Source organism: Gekko japonicus, unplaced genomic scaffold, assembly GCF_001447785.1.
Source record: "Gekko japonicus isolate JY-2015 unplaced genomic scaffold, Gekko_japonicus_V1.1 scaffold6731, whole genome shotgun sequence".
Taxonomy (NCBI): Eukaryota; Metazoa; Chordata; class Lepidosauria; order Squamata; family Gekkonidae; genus Gekko; species Gekko japonicus.
The window spans coordinates 13,019-23,202 of record NW_015176639.1 but is presented as its reverse complement, the minus strand read 5'-3'; positions in this window follow the sequence as shown (position 1 = coordinate 23,202).

Genomic DNA, 10,184 nt, shown 5'->3' with positions numbered 1-10,184 from the left:
CACAACAACTGAGGGGCCCGAATATCCCCTTCTTCCACCCACTCGAGGTGCTGGGGTCCGAAATCAAGCCATTCAACCAAATACAACAATTTTCCCCTCTTAATCTTAGAGTCCAAAATTTTAGAAATCTCGTAATGGTCTTCACCCACAATCAAGATAGGAGGGGGCACCGGTCTGGATGGACACCAAGGACTGGAACCAGAATCCCATTTCAGGAGGCTGAAATTAAATACAGAATGTAGTCTCCTTAAGTTCTTAGGTAACTCTAAGTCCACTGCCACATCATTGATTACTCTTTTCACTTTGAAAGGACCAATGTATTTCCAACCAAGTTTTCGGCTAGGGCGCAAAACCTGAATGTTTTTTGTAGACACATAGACCGAGTCCCCAGGCTACAGAGCCCATCCCTCTACCCTTGTCTTGTCAGCCTGACCCTTGTACGCCTCCTTGGCTGCATCCAAAGTCTTGCAAAGGAGCGGCCAAGACTCCTTTAACCGTTGACACCATTGAGCAGCATTCCCCTGTTGCACTGTGCGTGTAAAGCAGCTTTCCAGCACCACCAGCCACCAGGACTCTTCCAGCCACACCAGCACTCCAGCACTCACCAGCACTCAATGCAGAGTAGGTTCTGTATAGCACCACACCAAGACAGTCCTGTGGTAAACTATATACAGATTTATTTACAATATATACAATCCACTGACAAACTGCTCCGCCAAACACCATATCCAGAGAAGAGAACATACAGAGCAGTACTTGTCCACTTATATACATTTGAGTGACCAATCAGCATCTTGCTGAGTCATTATCTACTGACCTCACACCATAGCTGGTCTAAACCGGTCAGAACCTGTTATCAGCAGCTTGCCTCCTGTCACATAGATCATTATGATCTGACAGCTGGATATTAACATCCAACACTCCCCCTTAATATACCACCTAGTTAGATCATATTCAGCTGATTTCTAAGGTTCAGGAACTTTGATTCATCTAAACTTTTGGTAAACATATCTGCGATATTTTCCTTAGATGAACAATGTTGCAGAATAACAATTTTTCTCTGTACAGTATCTTTCACATACTGGTACCGTATATTGATATGCCTAGACCTTGGCTTAATTCCCTGAGAATCTGCAAGTAGTTCAGCAGCTGTATTGTCACACTTAACAAACATAGGTATTTTACATTTCATGTCAAAATCCTCCAACAGCTGTTTCAACCATTCAAGTTGTACTACACAATCATTAATTGCAGCAAACTCAGATTCACACGTACTCGTCGCTACAAAGCATTGTTTTACAGATTTCCAAATAACTAAAGACTTATTTACAAATATCACATAGCCAGTAGTTGACTTGGCATCATTGTTGGTTCCCCAATTAGAGTCACCGTAAGCAAGGACCTGATGAGATTGGTTTCCCCTCAGCACTAACTTACATTTGGATGGGCCCTTTAAATATTTCAGGATCCTCTTAGCAGCATTCCAATCCCTCAGATAGGGCTTTGCACTCTTTTGACATAGCATATGTACAGCATTACTAATGTCAGGACGAGACCATGTTGCAAGATAGGTTAATGATCCAATCAGAGATTGGTACAATTCCTTCTGTTCAAACAATTTATCATCTGGCTCCCTGGTATAGCCAGTAGACATTGGAGTTGACACAGAATTTGCATTCAACATATTATGTTTCTCTAACAGTTTCACAATTTTGGTTTCCTGGCTTATTTCAAAATAGCCTTCTGCATCCCTGGTAATATTCATTCCCAGATAGTGCTTAATTTCACCCAGATTTTTCTTTCTTTCTTTTTTTAATAAAGATTTTTATTTCCCTCTCCTAAAAAGCAGAGAAATTTTGCTTTAAGGTTCAGGAAAAAAGGGAAGGGTATATAGGGGGACAAAGAAAAGTGTTGAGTGATGTTAATACGGGTATATTAATCTGTTAGTATTAAAGTCAAAGTTCAAGTCACAGTTTGCGTCTTCTTCTGTAGTTGGATAATCGTCTGTTTCTTCTTTTCCCTTTCAAATCAGGCAATTAATATGTTAGTAAAGTCATTTAGGGTTAATAATCCTTCTATGGCACTGTCCAGATAAGTCCTCAAAATTTAAGATGTTTTCCCTTTTTTTTCTCTTAAGTTGTACTTTGGACCTCCGGCTGCTCCTTTTACTTCTTCTTCTTTCACCTCTCCTTCTGAGCTGCTGTCCTCTTCGCTTCTTCCCGATATCCACTCTGCGAGTTCTGCCTCTTCTTCTGTGTTGGCGTGCTTTCTCAGAAATTCTTGTGCCTTCAAGATAGAATCAATCCTTTCTCTTTTATCTTTAAATTTACAAACCAGTCCTTCTGGCGTTAACCACCTGTAACTAATTTGGCGTTTTTGTAAGAACAAAGTCAGTCCTTTATATTCTTTTCTTTTCATTCTAATTTCAAATGGAATATCTTTCAAAACACGAATTTGTTGTTCTGCAATTTTCAAGGGTGTTGCTGAAACTGATTTTAGAATTCGATCCCGGAGATTTTGCTTGGTAAATTTTACTACCACTTCTGCCGGCAGCTTGTTCTTCTTTGTATAGTTGGAATAGGCTCTGTAAGCCAAATCCATCTCTTCTTTTATTTTTCCCGCTTCGCTGCGGATCCGTGGTGCCAACGCTGATGCCAATATATCTCTGAGGTCTTCCTGTTTCTCTTCTTTCAGTCCTTGAAATCGTAGAATCAGGTTTGATTTTTTCATTTGAAGCATTAAAAATTTATTTTCCTGCTTTATCTGTTGTTTTTCCACTTTAATAACTTTCTTCTTTACACTCTGGATTTCTTCCGTTGACGCCAGATACCTCTTTGCAATTTCATCTACCTTGTCAGCAGTCTCCGTCATTTTTTTCTTTTAAGTGCTGAAAGCAGCCTCCATGTTATCAAGCTTCTGGTTTATTTTCTGCAGTTCCTCCAGCAGATGGCGCACAAGTTCACCTTCTTGTTGATTGACAGGAGTCCCAGCAGACGAGGGACTCGGGCAGGAAGTTCCTCCCGTCTTCTTCAGGCTCTCCAAAGCCTTTTTATCTCTCTCTTTCTGCATCGCCATTTTCAAACTTTGTTTATACTTTGGGAGTTCGTGCCGTGCCACCCGAGGATGGCTCCCTCTTGCCTGCGCTCAACTCTCTTCCAAAAGGTAACTCACTTAATCAGTTCTTCGTTTCGCCCCCTCTCTCCACTTTTTAAAAGTCTCTTTTTAACTGCGGGGGGGAATCCTCCCTCCTCCCTTTCGGTTTCCTGGGGGACGGTGTTCGCTCACGCGACAGCTTTTATATTGATCACCAACTCACAGTTAGTCGCGTATGCTTTTCTTCCAGCTTTAACTTTATCGCTTCATCACTCCGATGTTCCGGCGGCTTTGCTATTCCCCTTCACGGGGCACAACGCAGCTGAATTTCACCCAGATTTTTCAACTTGAAGTATTGTTTTGTGGTTTGCTCAAACCAGTGCAGTTGCTCTGCTTGTTTGTACATAAAACAAATGTCATCAACAAACACTAACAAATAACACTTATCACCATTCACCACTTTGTTGAACATACATGGATCAGCAATGCTTTGCCTGAATCCCATGTCAGTTAAAGTTGAAGTGAGACATATATTCCACAAATGTCCACTTTGTTTTAGACCATACAACCCTTTTTTCAACTTTAGCACCAGGTTAGGATTTGAATTCTCAAACCCAGGAATTTGTTGCATGTATAACTGCTCATCAAGGCTTGCATTGAGGTATGCAGTAGTGAAGTCAAAATGCTGAACTTGCAACCCCTCTGCACCTGCTTTTGTCAGAGCCACATTTAAAGTGTTGCTTTTTACGGTTGGCGCAAATGTTTGATCATAATCAATCCCGAACTCTTGAGTATACCCTTGGGTGATCAATCTGGCTTTTCTTTGTGGCATTTCACCTTGTACTGGTTTCAGTTTGTACAACCATCTGCACCTTATTACTTTCTTCCCTTCAGGTAAATCAGATAGTTCAAACACCTCATTTGTACACAGAGAATCATATTCAGATTGCATTGCTTTTAACCAAGCTTGCTTTTCTTCCTTAGGCATCATGGTTACATCATTGTAGCATGTAGGTTCCCTCACACTCACAAAATTTGCCACTTGTGCCTCAAAACCATACCTCTGTGGTGGAAAACCTTTAGTACTTCTCTCAGACCTCCTAGGTGTGCTACTCTCAACATCACCTGTTGCACTAGGTTGATAAGAACTTGTCCCAGGAATTACAGGATTTGTTACTGTTTGTGTTTCATCAGTAACAGGTAATATTGCCTGCTCAGGTAAAGAATTTGCATGGATACTGTGCCAATTTTTGCCTTCAGTAAAATTGGCAGATCTGCTGAAACTGATTTGATGGTGGTCATTAGAAAATCTATAAGATTTCATGCCTGGTTGGTAACCTAAAAAGAGCATCTGTTTTGACCTGGAACCACCCTTCCTGTGCTGATCTACAGGTATGTTGACCCATGCCTTAGAACCAAACATGCATAGGTAGTTGAGCTTAGGTGGTTTGCCATACAACAAGGTATAAGGTATATTATCTAACACTCTAGACCAAGTTCTGTTAGACACATATACTGCACACTTTAAACCTTCAGCCCAAAATGACTTTGGTAATTGGGCATCTGCTAGCATGGCATACATTATTGTTTGTAGGGTAGAGTTCTTCCTCTCCACCACCCCATTTTCCGGTGGCGACGATGGGTTAGAAATATGGTGCTTAACCCCTAACTTAAGAAACCATTGCTTCATAGCATTAGACATGAATTCTCCCCCCATGTCTGTCTGCACAGCCTTTAACTCACCCAACTGATTTTTAACTTTCCTGTACCAGTACTTCAATGTTTCAAAAGTATCAGACTTGTTTTTCAATATGTACACCCAGGAATAATTTGGAAAATCATCAGTGATCACGAGGGCAAATCTATTATGGGACAGACTAGGTGGGAACAGTCCCATTAGATCCACATGTACCAGTTGCAAAGCATGCGTAAACACCCTTTCGCTTTTTCTAGCTACAGGAAATGCCTGTGACTTGACCTGCTTGCACACTTGACAATCAAAGAATGTTTTACACTCCTTCACCCCTTCTCTGTCTGTCAAGGCTGGTGTTTTGTTGATGGCATTAAATGACGCATGCCCCAAACGACGGTGTAATAGGTGTAAACACTCATGGTGTGGGTTTTTGTTTCCCGGCACGCTTGCTGTAGCTGCTGTCTCAGAACCTCCCAACACATAAACACCATTCTTCAATTTAGCTGTAGCCATTTCCCTCCCACCTTTCTTAATACAACATGATTCATTTCCAAAAACAATTTCAAATTTAGCTCGGTCCAAGGCCAGGACACTAAGTTAATTGTTCTCAAGGGATGGGACACAAAGGACATTCTGAAATGTGTAATTCAGAATGGGCAAAGTTAGTTCTCCACAGCACACCACGTCAGCTGTGTGGCCGTCTGCCAGAGTTACATGTTGTTGCTGTGCCTTCTGTTGATTTTGCAGCATATCAGGATATTTACAAAATATTTGTGAGGCTCCACTGTCCAACACCCATTCATGTATTAATTCAGTACCTGTTAGCACAAGAGATGCATTGGGACGCCTAGACGAAAGGTCATAGTGTCCAATGGTTGATTTCTTCTTTTGCTGCAAAGGACTGGATTTCTTGAGATGAGACATAGATCTGCACAAAAAGCATTTCTGACTCGCAGTGCTTTCACAGGCTCACTCTTCATGCTGGGTTCCTTCCTCCTCCTGCAGCTGGTCCCCAAGGATTCCACAGGCTGGGCTCGCTGCCAGGTAACAGAAGAAAGCTTAGTGTTGACTTTAGCCTCGTATTCTAGTGCCCTGCTGATGATTAACTGCAGATTTAGTTGTTCTGGTTGCAGACCTTCCAGAGAGGTGATTAAAGTGTCAAACACAGCAGATAAGGAGCTTAAAACAAGATAGCATCTGTCTTCCAGAGATATCACCTTTCCTCTCCCTTCCAGTTGCTGAAAATGCTCTGTTAAAGCATTTATATGCTCCCGGACCGTCTCCCCAGGACCCTGGAGTTTTCTGTAGAGATGCCGCATCAACGACATTATTGTGCCAGCAGATTTTTGAATACAGACTGCCTTTAAAGAATCCCATGCATCTTTGGCATTCACAGAATAGGTATTAGCTGGTCATCACTCACGGCTAGCACGATGCATGCCAGAGCCCTCTCGACCTTCGTCATATCTCCTGCTGGAACTGGATCAGGTGGGTCATTCACATAAAGCCAGAGGCCCGCTCTGATGAGATAATGTTTCATACGAAACGCCCACGTATCATAGTTTGTGGAAGTTAGCTTGTCCACCACCTGCGTTGTCGGCACCAAAGCCATAATTCACTCCAGCTCTCTCGACTCACTCAGGCTGGAACTGTTATCTCTCTCTCTCTCGCAGCATGACGCACCACAGCCAAGGCTTGCCCAGGCAGGTTCCACTCCCCCACTCCTGGAAGAATTCAGCAACCGTCACCCACAGCTCCCGGTTCACAGCTGCACGCTCGCTCTCAGTTTGGCTCTGACTCCACGCTGCTCTGGGCCCATAACCCTGTTGCGCTGTGCATGTAAAGCAGCTTTCCAGCACCACCAGCCACCAGGACTCTTCCAGCCACACCAGCACTCCAGCATTCACCAGCACTCAAAATGCAGAGTAGGTTCTGTATAGCACCACACCAAGACAGTCCTGTGGTAAACTATATACAGATTTATTTACAATATATACAATCCACTGACAAACTGCTCCGCCAAACACCATATCCAGAGAAGAGAACATACAAAGCAGTACTTGTCCACTTATATACATTTGAGTGACCTCACACCATAGCTGGTCTAAACTGGTCAGAACCTGTTATCAACAGCTTGCCTCCTGTCACATAGATCATTATGATCTGACAGCTGGATATTAACATCCAACATCTCCCCCCCCCCCCAGTCAATGTCCCCTTCCAGGAAAGGCACCGGCGGGCTGTCATAACCATACAAAGCCTTAAATGGGGATAGTCCAGTAGATGAATGACAAATGTTGTTATAATAGAATTCAGCCAGGGGCAACAGATCGACCCAATCATCCTGTTGGTAGATTGTGAAACAACAGAGATACTGCTCCAAAGTCTGATTAACTCGTTCTGTCTGGCCGTCAGTCTCTGGGTGATAGGCGCTGCTCAGGCCCCGTTCCACCCCCATTAGTTTCATAAACTCCCCCCAAAACCGGGAAACGAATTGGGTTCCCCTATTCGAGACCACCTTGGCTGGGAGCATGTGTAGACGAACAACATGCTGGAGAAACACTTTTGCCAGTGCCTTAGCCGTGGGGAGGGAGGTAAACGGAATGAAGTGCACCTGTTTGGAAAACAAATCCACAACCACCCAAATGACAGTCATTGACTTGCTTGGTGGGAGATCCGTAATAAAGTCCATGGATATCACCTCCCAGGGTTGGTTTGGCGTTGGAAGGGGGTGCAGTAAACCCGGAGCTTTTCCTGGCTGGGGTTTACTCATGGCACAGATCTGGCAAGATTTGACAAATGAGGACAAATCCTTACGCATTTGCGGCCACCAGAATTGCTGCTGTAGAAGTTGAAGGGATTTAACAAAACCCGAGTGTCCCGACAATTTAGAGCCATGCACTGCATGTAACACCTCTCCTCTGAGGGAGAGCGGAACAAACAGTTTATGTCCACAGTACCAACAGCCATCAGCCCGAAGTTCGAAATCTCCTTCTGCATCAACAATCGCCTTGTCACCCTCCGAGAAGGCCAAGGCGAATTTGCTGTGCCAAGATCCCCCCCCAGCTTTTCCGACTGGGAAGTGTCAGGTGGCCGTGACGCAAGGGGGAGGACGGCAGGGCGAGTCTGGCTACGTGTCATCACCGCCCCGCCCAGGTGGGAAGGCGTGAACACCGAGTCCAAAATAATTTCTCATTGGCTGTCATGTTGGGGGAGGCATGACAGGGCGTCGGCCAAAGAGTTGGTGGAGCTGGGAAAATGATGAAGGGTGAACTGGAACTTGGAAAAGAAATCAGCCCACTGGAATTGTTTTGCGTTTAGACTGGTGTTTTGAGCATTTCTACGTTTTTATGATCAGTCCATACTTCGAACGGGACTCACGCACCCTCTAGCCAGTGTCTCCAGGTGGCCAAGGCGAGTTTTATGGGCCCCGCCTCCTTCTCCCAAACTGACCAATTGTGTTCTGTGTCATTAAACTTTCTAGACACGTATGCCAAGAGGTGTAATAACCCATCCCCCCCTTCCTGGAGAATTGCCCCCCCATGGCCACATCAGACGTGTCAGTTTGAGCAATTATCTTTTTCGTTTCATCAGGGTGAGCCAAGACTGGCTCTGAGGTGAACAAAGTCTTGAGGCGTTCAAAAGCCTCCTTGGCACTCCCGACTCCAAGCCAATGCTGCCCCTGGCTTGGTTGCGTCTGGGCCCTTCCCCTTCATTTTCAATAAGTCGGTCAGGGGAAAACTGACCTGCACAAAATTGGGCAGAAAATTTCGGTAAAAGTTCGTGAACCCAAGGAAGGTCTGTAATTGGTGCTGAGTGCGAGGGACTCCCCAGCCTAACACATCCCTACTTTCCCCGGGTCCATCTCCAAACCCTTATCCGAGATCCTAGAAAGTCAATGTGGGTTTTGTGGAACTCACACTTAGTTTTGCAAACAGTTTGTGCTTGTGCAACATGGTCAGAACGTCCCTCACCAGTTTCACATGTGAGGGTAGGTTGGGGGAGTACAGCAAGATATCATCTAGGTAAAGAAGCGCCCCCTTGAACAAGTGCTTGTGCAACACTTCATTGATTAGATTCATGAAGACCCCCGGTGCCCCCTGAAGACCGAACGGCATTGCACAATACTCAAACTGGCCCAGGGGTGTATTAAATGCAGTCTTGTGTTCATCCCCCTCCCTGATACGGACCCTAAAGTAAGCATCGCGGAGATCCAACTTTGAAAATATTTTCGCTTTGGCCGCCTCGGCAAGTAAATCCTTGATCAGGGGCATGGGGTAAGCATTGGTCGAAGAAACTGCATTCAATCCCCGGTAATCCGTGCACAGTCTCAACCCCCCGTCTTTCTTCTTCCGGAAGAGGACCGGGGCCGCAAAAGGGGAGGAGGCCAGCCTGATGAAACCCCTGGCAAGGTTTTTATCAATAAATTTGCGCAGTTTGTCTTTTTCGGATGGCCCCATGGCATAAATGCGCCCCTTGGGCAGTTTTTGGCCAGGCAATATTTTGATACTGCAATCCGAGTGTCTATGGGGGGGAAGCTCATCAGCTTCTTCCTCTTCGAACACCCTGGCCAAGTCCCGGTACTCAGGGGGAATAGAATGTAGCTCCTCCTGAGCCAAACACATCCTAGGGTGTTCCACTACTGGCTGCTGGCCCCACTGTGGGTTCCACCGGTGCCCTTGACACTGAGGTGAGATGAACTGCACCTTCCCTTCATCCCACAGAATGTATGGATCGTGCCTATGCAGCCAAGGGCCCCCCAACACCAGCGGGAATCTAGCAGCTGGGGTGATCATGAACGATCTTTCCTCCCAGTGATCCCCCCGCCCCAACCCGCAAAGGCACAGTCTTGTATCCACATGGTTCCTTCATAGTGGACCCATCCATTTGGGTAAAAATTAAAGGATTTTTCAGCTTCACCACCTCTGCCTCCAGCCCCATGACTCTAATGCAAATGCCTGATGACCAAACATCTGAACTTCCACTCTTATCATCGTCCTTGGCCTCTAACAATAGACTTCTTCAAAGAGCAAATTGATGTGTATTTGATGATAGTGGAAAGATTCTGGACAATATTGAAATAGAGGATTGACAATTATCGACACACCCATTTAGAATAATTTCATGGAATGTTGCAGGGTGGTTTCGTTGTTTAACTAACTCACCAGATAACCCTTTCCTTCATCAGAAATGTGATATTTTAGCAATTCAAGAGACATGGACAGAGCAAGAAATTACCCTACAAGGTTTTAATACTTACTTGTTGAAAGCTAAAGGAGGAAAGGGTCCGGGAAGGTTGAAAGGTGGTCTGGCAATATTAATCTCAGCCTCTCTGGTGTTTAAATGTATAGAGAACCCCCCCCTTGACTCAAGAGCTATGACAATAGTTCTGCATAGT